The sequence below is a fragment of the Crocuta crocuta genome, unplaced genomic scaffold, assembly GCF_008692635.1.
Source record: "Crocuta crocuta isolate KB4526 unplaced genomic scaffold, BGI_CrCroc_1.0 scaffold71, whole genome shotgun sequence".
Classification (NCBI taxonomy): Eukaryota; Metazoa; Chordata; class Mammalia; order Carnivora; family Hyaenidae; genus Crocuta; species Crocuta crocuta.
The window spans coordinates 1252509-1260921 of record NW_027527548.1 but is presented as its reverse complement, the minus strand read 5'-3'; the positions used below and the strand labels follow the sequence as shown (position 1 = coordinate 1260921).

Below are 8413 nucleotides of genomic sequence, written 5' to 3'. Positions count from 1 at the left end.
GCTTCAGGCTCCACCATTTTGCCTCCTGAAGGCTTCACTCTCAGGCGGGTCCTCCCCATGTGATGGCCCCTGCTCCCCACAGACTTCTGTCACAGCTAGTGCTTCCCATGGAAAGAGAGGACTTCTCTGTCTCCAGATTTCTGATAAGAGTCTGGGACTGGGTCTCACTGACTCAAATGTCCATCTTTGAAAGAATAACTGTGGACGGAGAGACCAAGTTCTCTGTTTGACGAGGCCGAGGTTAGGTGCTCACTCTTGGTACTAGGTTCATCCCACAATCTCATGGACCCGTCTTGGTGAAGGGGGCTACAGACCGTGGCTCTCTGGGGTCAGGAAGGTCAAGGGACGCAAGAGACAGTGACGGGGGGGAGATGCAAATATTTTATTTCCTGATTGCTGTACAGGCATTTACCAAACCTCACCAGCCTGATAACTTAAAATGTACATATTATACCCCATTAAAGTTGATTTAAGAAAAAACCTGCCTTGACAGGCTCTCAGTCTGATTAGACTCTTATCTGAGCATCATTCAATGACATAATAAATTCTGGATATTTTTAAATGTAAGGGTTTTTTAACATCAAGATTATCTTTTATTAAATTAAATGTTTTGATTTTTTAAAATTTATTTTTGAAAGAGTGAGAGAGCATGACTGGGGGAGGGGCAGAGAGAGAGGGAGACACAAACTCAGAAGGAGGCTCCAGGCTCCGAGCTGTCAGCACAGAGCCCCACGCGGGGCTTAAACTCACAAACCGCAAGATCGTGACCTGAGCCGAGGTCGGACATTCAACCGACTGAGCCTCCCAGGCGCCCCACAAGATGACCTTTTTAATTCTAAAGTTATCCAATAAAATAAAAACAATTTAAAAGATCAAGAGTTCCAAGTATGAGGAGCAACAGTTATTGTCACTAGCTGCTGGTGAGAAACCAGTCAGAATCTAGTGCCCAGGGTGCAGCAAGCCCATGCCGGGTTGTGTGTGCTGTGCGGGCCCCAGGACACTTGTGTGAGGGCATCCACTGCAGGGTTGTTCAAAACGGTGAGATATTAGTACAGGCAAGGGAGGGTCCTGAGTGTCCAGCAGGATGGAAATGATATACTGCCCCTGACAAGTGAATGTTACATGGCAGAGCTGAAGGATCATGTATCAATAGATGCATCTCAAAATCATTGTGTTAAGTATAAAAAGCAAATTTCAGAAAGGCACATACTGAGTGATGCTGTTTATAAAAGCTTTTTTAAAACACACAACATAGGGACGTCTCGGTGGCTTGGTTGGTTAACTGTCTGACTTTGACTCAGGTCATGATCTCGTGGTCCGTGAGTTCAAGCCCCGCGTCGGGCTCTGTGCTGACAGCTAGCTCAGAGCCTGGAGCCTGCTTCACATTCTGTGTCTCCCTCTCTCTCTGCCCCTCTCCCACTCACGCTCTGTGTCTCTCTCACTCAAAAATAAATAAAACATTTTTAAAAAGTTTTTTAAGCATGTGATATAATGCTATACATTGTGTAGATGCATATGTAAGTAATAAAATTACAAAAGCAGGAATACCCATAAGTAAACATTACTCATCAGTAATACTCATAAGTAACTATTTATGAATGCTCATAAGTAAAATACTCGTTAGTAAAAATTACGATCGGAGATGGTGTTCTGGTTAGGAGCACGGACTATAGAAGCAGACAGTTCAGCTGTTTCCTACCATATGATATTTAGAGTTGTGCTTTTCAAGTAATTTATTCAAGTAATGCATTTCAAGTAATTCTTCCCTCTTCCATTACTGATACTGGAAGTTGGTCTTTTATCTTTTTTCTCTTGATCAGTCTAGCTAATTTTTTAATCCATTTTACTAATATTTTCATAGAACCAACTCTTGGTTTCTCTATTTTTTGACTTTTTTAATGAACTATAGAAATGATCCCTGAAAGTACAGTCTTTATTTTTTGACTTTTTAAAAAACTTTTTTTATTGTCTATTTTTTTTTGAGAGCGAGAGACAGAGCGCAAGCAGGGGAGGGCAGAGAGAGAGGGAGACACGGAATCCAAAGCAGGCTCCAGGCCCTGAGCTGTCAGCACAGAGCCCGAGGCAGGGCTCAAACCCACGAGCTGAGAGATCACGACTTGAGCCGGAGTTGGCCCGCTAACCAACTGGGCCACCCAGGGGCCCCAGATTGTTTTATGTCATTGATTTTGTTCTTTATTATTTTTTTCCTTCTACTTACCTTGGGTTTAATTTGTTTTTCTCTTTCTAATTTCTTAAGGTGGAATCATAGCCAGCGAGGTATAAATCTTACTCAGTTCTAACAGAAACATTTGAAGACATACATTTTTCTCTATGTACTACTTTAACTGCATCCCATACATTTTGATATGTTTTACTGTCATTATTATTCTATTCAAAGTTTTTTCTCATGTTTTCCATGACTGCTTTCTTGTGTTTTGTTTAATCCCCAAGGATTTGGCAAATTTTCTAGATATTTTAGCATTATCGATCTCCAATTTAATTCCCTGTGACCAGAGAACATCACCTGTATGATTCAATCTTTGTGACCAGACTGTAGAGCTCACCATGCTAACCATATAACATGCACTTGAGAAGAATTTTGTATTTTCCAATTGTTGCATAAATTTTCCATGGATATAAATTCAGTCAGTGCGATCGATAGTGTTGTTCAAACCTTCCATGATTTTGCTAATTATCTAGTTGTTTTCTCAGCTGCTGAGAGAGCTATCTTAAAACCCACAATCATAATGGTAGGATTGTCTGTATCTCTTTTTGATTCCATCAGTTTTTGCCTCATTTATTTTGAAGTTGTTACTGGACACGAAAATATTTATTATTTTTATGTCTTCTTACTAACATGATGCTTTAATCATTTTGAAGTGTTCCTCTTTTTTTTTTAACTTGAACCTTATTTTATTTCATTTGAATCACCCAGGCGTTACCCCTATACCTAACTGTATCCAAATATTTTCTTCTTATAAGGATACAAGCCCTGTTGGATCAAGGCTCACCCTAATGACCTGATTTTAACTTAATTACCTCTTTAAAGACCTTATTTCCAAATACAGCCACACCTGTGGGGTATTAGAAGTTAGGACTTCAACATCTGGGGAATCTGGGGGAACGTAATTCAGCTCATAACAACTGGCTCTATAAGTCTATTTTAATTTTTGTACGAACTTTTAGCTGTACTACTTTGCATTACTTTTTAGTGGTTGCTCTAGGAATTACACTGTATATCCCTAATTTTTCACCATGGACTTACAATTAGTACCACTAATTATACCACTTCCTGTAAAAGGTAGACTATGGCAATTGTACAGGCTTACATTCTCCCATCCTTACGAGTAATTGTTATACACGTAAAGTCAACATAAATTATAAACCCAGTAAGACAGTGTTATAATTGTTGTTTTAACAGTCATATATATTATAAGGAAATGAAAAAGGGAAAAAGTAGAAACGTCGTCTTTGGCAATCATCCAGCTTTTTTTTAAAAGTAGGTTTCATGCCCAGCACAGAGCCCAGCACAGCTCTTGGACTCACAATGATCCTGAGATCAAGACCCAAAATGAAATCAATAGTTAGACAGTTAACTCACTGAGCCACCCAGGTGCTCTAATCAAGCTATTTACATATGCAGTGGCCTTCAGTCTTATCTGGGGCACCAAGTTTCCATTTGGTACCATTTCCCTTCAGCCTGAACAACTTCCATCAGCATTTATTTTTTTATTTTTTAAAAACGTTTTATTTATTTCTGAAAGAGAGAGAGAGAGAGAGAGACAGTGTGAGCAGGGAAGGGTCAGAGAGAGAGGGAGTGACAGACTGAAACAGGCTCCAGGCTCTGAGCTGGCAGTCAGCACAGAGCCCGACGCGGGGCTTGAACCCACGAACTATGAGATCATGACCTGAGCTGAAGTCGGACGTTTAACCTACTGAGTCACCCAAGCACCCCATCATCAGCAATTCTTACGAAGGGTTGGGGGCAACACAAAGTCCTTGTTTTCCTTTGTCTGGTAACAGTCTCCATTCTTGAAGGATATTTTCACCAGATACAGAATTCTAAGCTGACAGGGTTTTTCCCCCTTTCTTTCATCATTTAAAACAATGTTTTAACATTTATTTACTTTTGAAAGACAGAGCATGAGCAGAGGAAGGGCAGAGAGAGAAGGAGACACAGAATCGAAATCAGGCTCCAGGCTCCAAACTGTCAGCCTAGGGCCCAACATGGGGCTCGAACTCACAGACTGCAAGGTTGTGACTTGAGCTGAAGTTAGACACTCAACCCACTGAAACACCTAGGCGCCCCTCTTTCATCATTTTAAAGATGTTATTCTACTCCTTTGTGCTCTGTAGTTTCTCATGAGGTGTCAAACATGATCAAGTCATTACCCCTGTAGATAATATGCTCTTTTTCTCTTTCTGCTTTCCTGATCTGCTTTTTAGTTTGACTTCAGTCTGGCTCTTATCTTTATTCTTCTTGGTGTTCATTGAACACCCCGAATCTGTGAATTTGTGTCTTTCATCAAATTGGAGACATGGTCAGTCAATCTCTTCAAACGTTCTCCCTGCCTCATTCTGGCTCTCCTCACCCTCTCCCGATGTCTCCCATGAGATCAATTTCGAAGTGGGGTTTGAATCACTTGCAGGGTGAGGGGTAGGCAAGCCTTGTCAAAAATGCAGATTCTTGGATCCTGCTCCTGACCTTAAATTAATCTCTGAGACTGAGACCCAGAGAACTGGAGACAAGTCTCCTCATGGGATTTTTACATACCAGGGAGTCTGAGAATGACCGCACAGCATTTTACAGCCTTCAAGGGCAGGACCATGTTTTACTCATCTCTCGAATGCTCCTCACTCGTGTTTTTGTGCCTCACACCACACCTTGTGCATCGATGGTATGCAATATACGTGTTCACGTGCATGTAATATTCATGGTAATATATGGGATTTATCCTTCATAATTCAAAAGGCACTTCTTACCCCAGTCTTTACCTCGTCAACAGGTCTTAAAGTTGAGGTGGTTGTGGTTCATACTAGGCTAATTAGGACTCAGTTAGGTTTCTGGTTACAGAAGTGCAACCCTAACTGGCTTAACCAGAACAAAGGAAATTTGTTTGGCCATGTGACTGAAAAGCCCAGTGTTTGCGTCAGCTTTAGTCACGGCCAAATCCAGGGCACTGAAAACACGTCACTGGTACCTTTTCTTTCTGGCTCTTACCTCTTTTCTCCTTGGGTCGTTGTTGTTGTTTTTTGTGGTTTTTTTACATGCAGGTCTCTCCTACTTCGAAATAAACACTGTTGTCAACAGTTCTGGGGTCACATGGTCCTCATTCTTTTGTTCCCAAATGGAGCCTCATTTCCCCAAAAGCGCCAAACAAAGTCTCGGAAAAGACTCTTATTGGCCGGGCTTGATTCGTGGGCCCATTCTTTTTCTTTTTCTTTTTTTTTAAATTTTTAATGTTTTATTTATTTCTGAGAGAGAGACAGTGTGAGCAGGGGAGGGTCAGAGAGAGAGAGGGAGAAAAACAATCTGAAGCAGGCTCCAGGTTCTGAGCTGGCTGTCAGTACAGAGCCCGACTCGGGGCTCGAACCCACGAACCGTGACCATGACCTGAGCCAAAGTCGGCCGCTCAACCGACTGAGACACCCAGGCACGCCCGAGGGCCCATTCTTGAAGCGAATGCCGTAGCCAGGGAGATGGAGGACTCTGATTGGTCCTCCTGAGTCACATAGTCAGCCCTGAGGTAGAAGAGGCAGGACCATGAAATTGATGGCCCCTATGGTGAGGGGAGGGAAAGAACGCTGAGCACACGAGGTAACAGATGTTTCCTTCCAGTTTTCAACATAATGGATATGAACTCCTGTCAATGCCTTTCAACTGAGAAACTTTAGAATCACATTTGTAAGATGGGCCCCCTTCTTACACCAGGGAGGTTAGAGCAAATTCCATAAACCAGTCACTCTCAACCTTGGCTGTAAATCAAAATCCCCTTGGCATGCTTCCTAAAACTACAGATGCCTGGACCCCTCCCCAGACCTAAAGAAGCAGAATCCCAGTGGGTGTGACCAGAGACAGTGTACACGATTCGATGTACAGAATGGTGAGAGTTTTTCCCGGCCAGTACACATTCCCCTTTCCTCTAGAAACTTCAGTCTCCTTCTAAGCCCCCTTCACCAAGATTGGTGCATGCAGCTGTGGGGATGAACCTCCTACCAAGAGTGAGCACATGACATAGACCTCGTCAAACAGAGATTTGGGTCCCCCCTTCCCCCTTCCACGGTCATTGCTCCAAAGATGGACATTTGAGTCAGTGAGACCCAGTCTCAGAATTTTATCAGAAATCTTGAGACAGAGAAGGCCTCTCCTTCCATGTGAAGCACTAGCTGTGAGCATGACAGAAGCCTGTGGGGGCCAGGGGCCTTCACACAGGGAGGACCCACCTGAGAGTGAAGCCTCCGGCAGGCAAAATCAAGCTGAAGATAGAATGAGGCGATTCTAGAGATTCTTGGGGCAAGGGTCGAAGAATGAGCCAACATGGTGCAGATCCAGACAACTGAGGGTATCAGAGAAACGGGGCCGGTGTCCCTAAAGCATCTCACTGTAGTCTGCCTCACCTGCCTGCAGTCTTACTGTTGGGAGCGCTTCTCATCTCCCTGTGGAGAGAATTCCGTCGGAATTCCGTGAACAGAATATATACCTAGGTCTTCATTCACGTTCCAAAGCTAATCCACTCATTCAACAACTGTTCGTTGAGTGCCTACTATGTCTCAGTATTATCGTAGACACTGGGGACACAGCAGTAATCAAAACACACAGACTCCCTGTCCTCATGGAGATGACAGCTGGGAAGGGTGACAGGGAATCGATAACATCTATTTGCATCCATGCATACGTAATGGGAAACGGGATTGGGGTCGGTCCAGGCTGCAGGAACAGCCGGGGCGGAGGTTCAGAATTAGGAGCCTTTTTAAGTAACAGCGAGGAAACCACTGTGGTCCAGGGAAATGGAGAGAGGGAGAGCAGGGTGTGAATACAGTCAGGGCCTCCACGGGGGGGCAGATTGAGGGGGTTTGCAGGCCTCTTGTCAGGACTGTGGCTTTTCCCCTGAGACTGGAGGCTGTGGTGAGATTCTGAGCAGAGATGGTCATGGTTTTTGTAGCCTTGGGAAGTCAGTGCTATGAGCCTCATTTGCTTCATGTATGAAGTGAAGGTGAATTTCATTAGGCAAACACCAGAGTAATAATTATTGCAGGCAAGATCCACCCATGACTGCTCAAATCAGTAGGTGAATGTTTGCAGAGAAACAAGATACTTACATAGCTTTCAAGTATTACCCCCAAGTATTACTTACCTTTGTAAGTTCTTTGTTACTAACAAAGGGAAAACTAGTAACTTTATAGTGGAGAAACTCAGCAGACACTACCTTGACCAATGATCAAGGTTAACATCACCAGTAACAGGATAAAGGTTAACATCACTAGTCATAAGATATATCAACATCACATAATCTCTGATAAGATGCCATGAGGTTGCAAATCACTTCTGTTGTGTTCTTGCCAAAAATTTCACAGCTTCGACCTAATCATGAGAAAACATCAGACTAACCCAAGTTTAAAGACACAACTGACTGCTATTTGCCACAAGCGTCAAAGCCATGAAAATCAAAGACGATGGAGAAATCGTCTCAGGTTGGAGGAGATTGAGACAAACCATCTAAATGCAATGTGCCTGCCCAGATCGTATTTTGGGACCGAAAAAGGACACTGGTGAAGTTTTAATAAGGACTGTAGTTTAGTTCATAGCATTGCACCGCTGTTAATTTCCTGAGCTTGGAGACTGATGCTGTACCAGACTGTATGCCAACATTAAGGGAAGCTGGTTGAACAGTGTATGGGAACTCTCGATAGTGTTTCTGCAATTTTCCCAAAAGTCCAAATTTACCTCAAAATGCAAAATGTAATATTGGAGTGAATACTAGTTCTTACTATACAGAGATGGTATGCAGGCTGAACGCACATACAGCCAGCGACGCGGTGCCAGATGAGCACTCTGTGTGTGAGAGCGGTTATTACCGCTGGCTCCTTACATCTGCTCTCAAACACTTGCTCACATTGCACCAAAGGGCTCACCCTGACGTGGTGGCTTTTGCTATCTCCTGCCCTCAGTGGTGACTTCTCTGGGATTGAGTAAACAGGATTCCTCACGTCGGTCCTAAAAACCAAGAGTTTAAACAAAGGCAGAATGTGCCTTCTGGCTGCCTGCATCGCTCCAATTATGAAATAGAAACCAGAGGCTCCTGAGTGCTGAACACACTCGTCTATCAGCCTCGCCCCACCCCTCCTAGAAGCAGATGGCATAATCTATTTGAAATGGTCTAAGAGGAAAAAGAAGCAAGCATCCACTTTCAGA

At 43.4% G+C, this 8413-nt stretch overlaps 1 pseudogene; it reads right to left on the bottom strand.

Moving 5' to 3' along the window:
• Positions 1–1862: 1862 nt before the first annotated feature.
• On the bottom strand, positions 1863–1934 carry LOC144233715 (small nucleolar RNA U3; annotated as a pseudogene).
• Positions 1935–8413: the final 6479 nt, after the last annotated feature.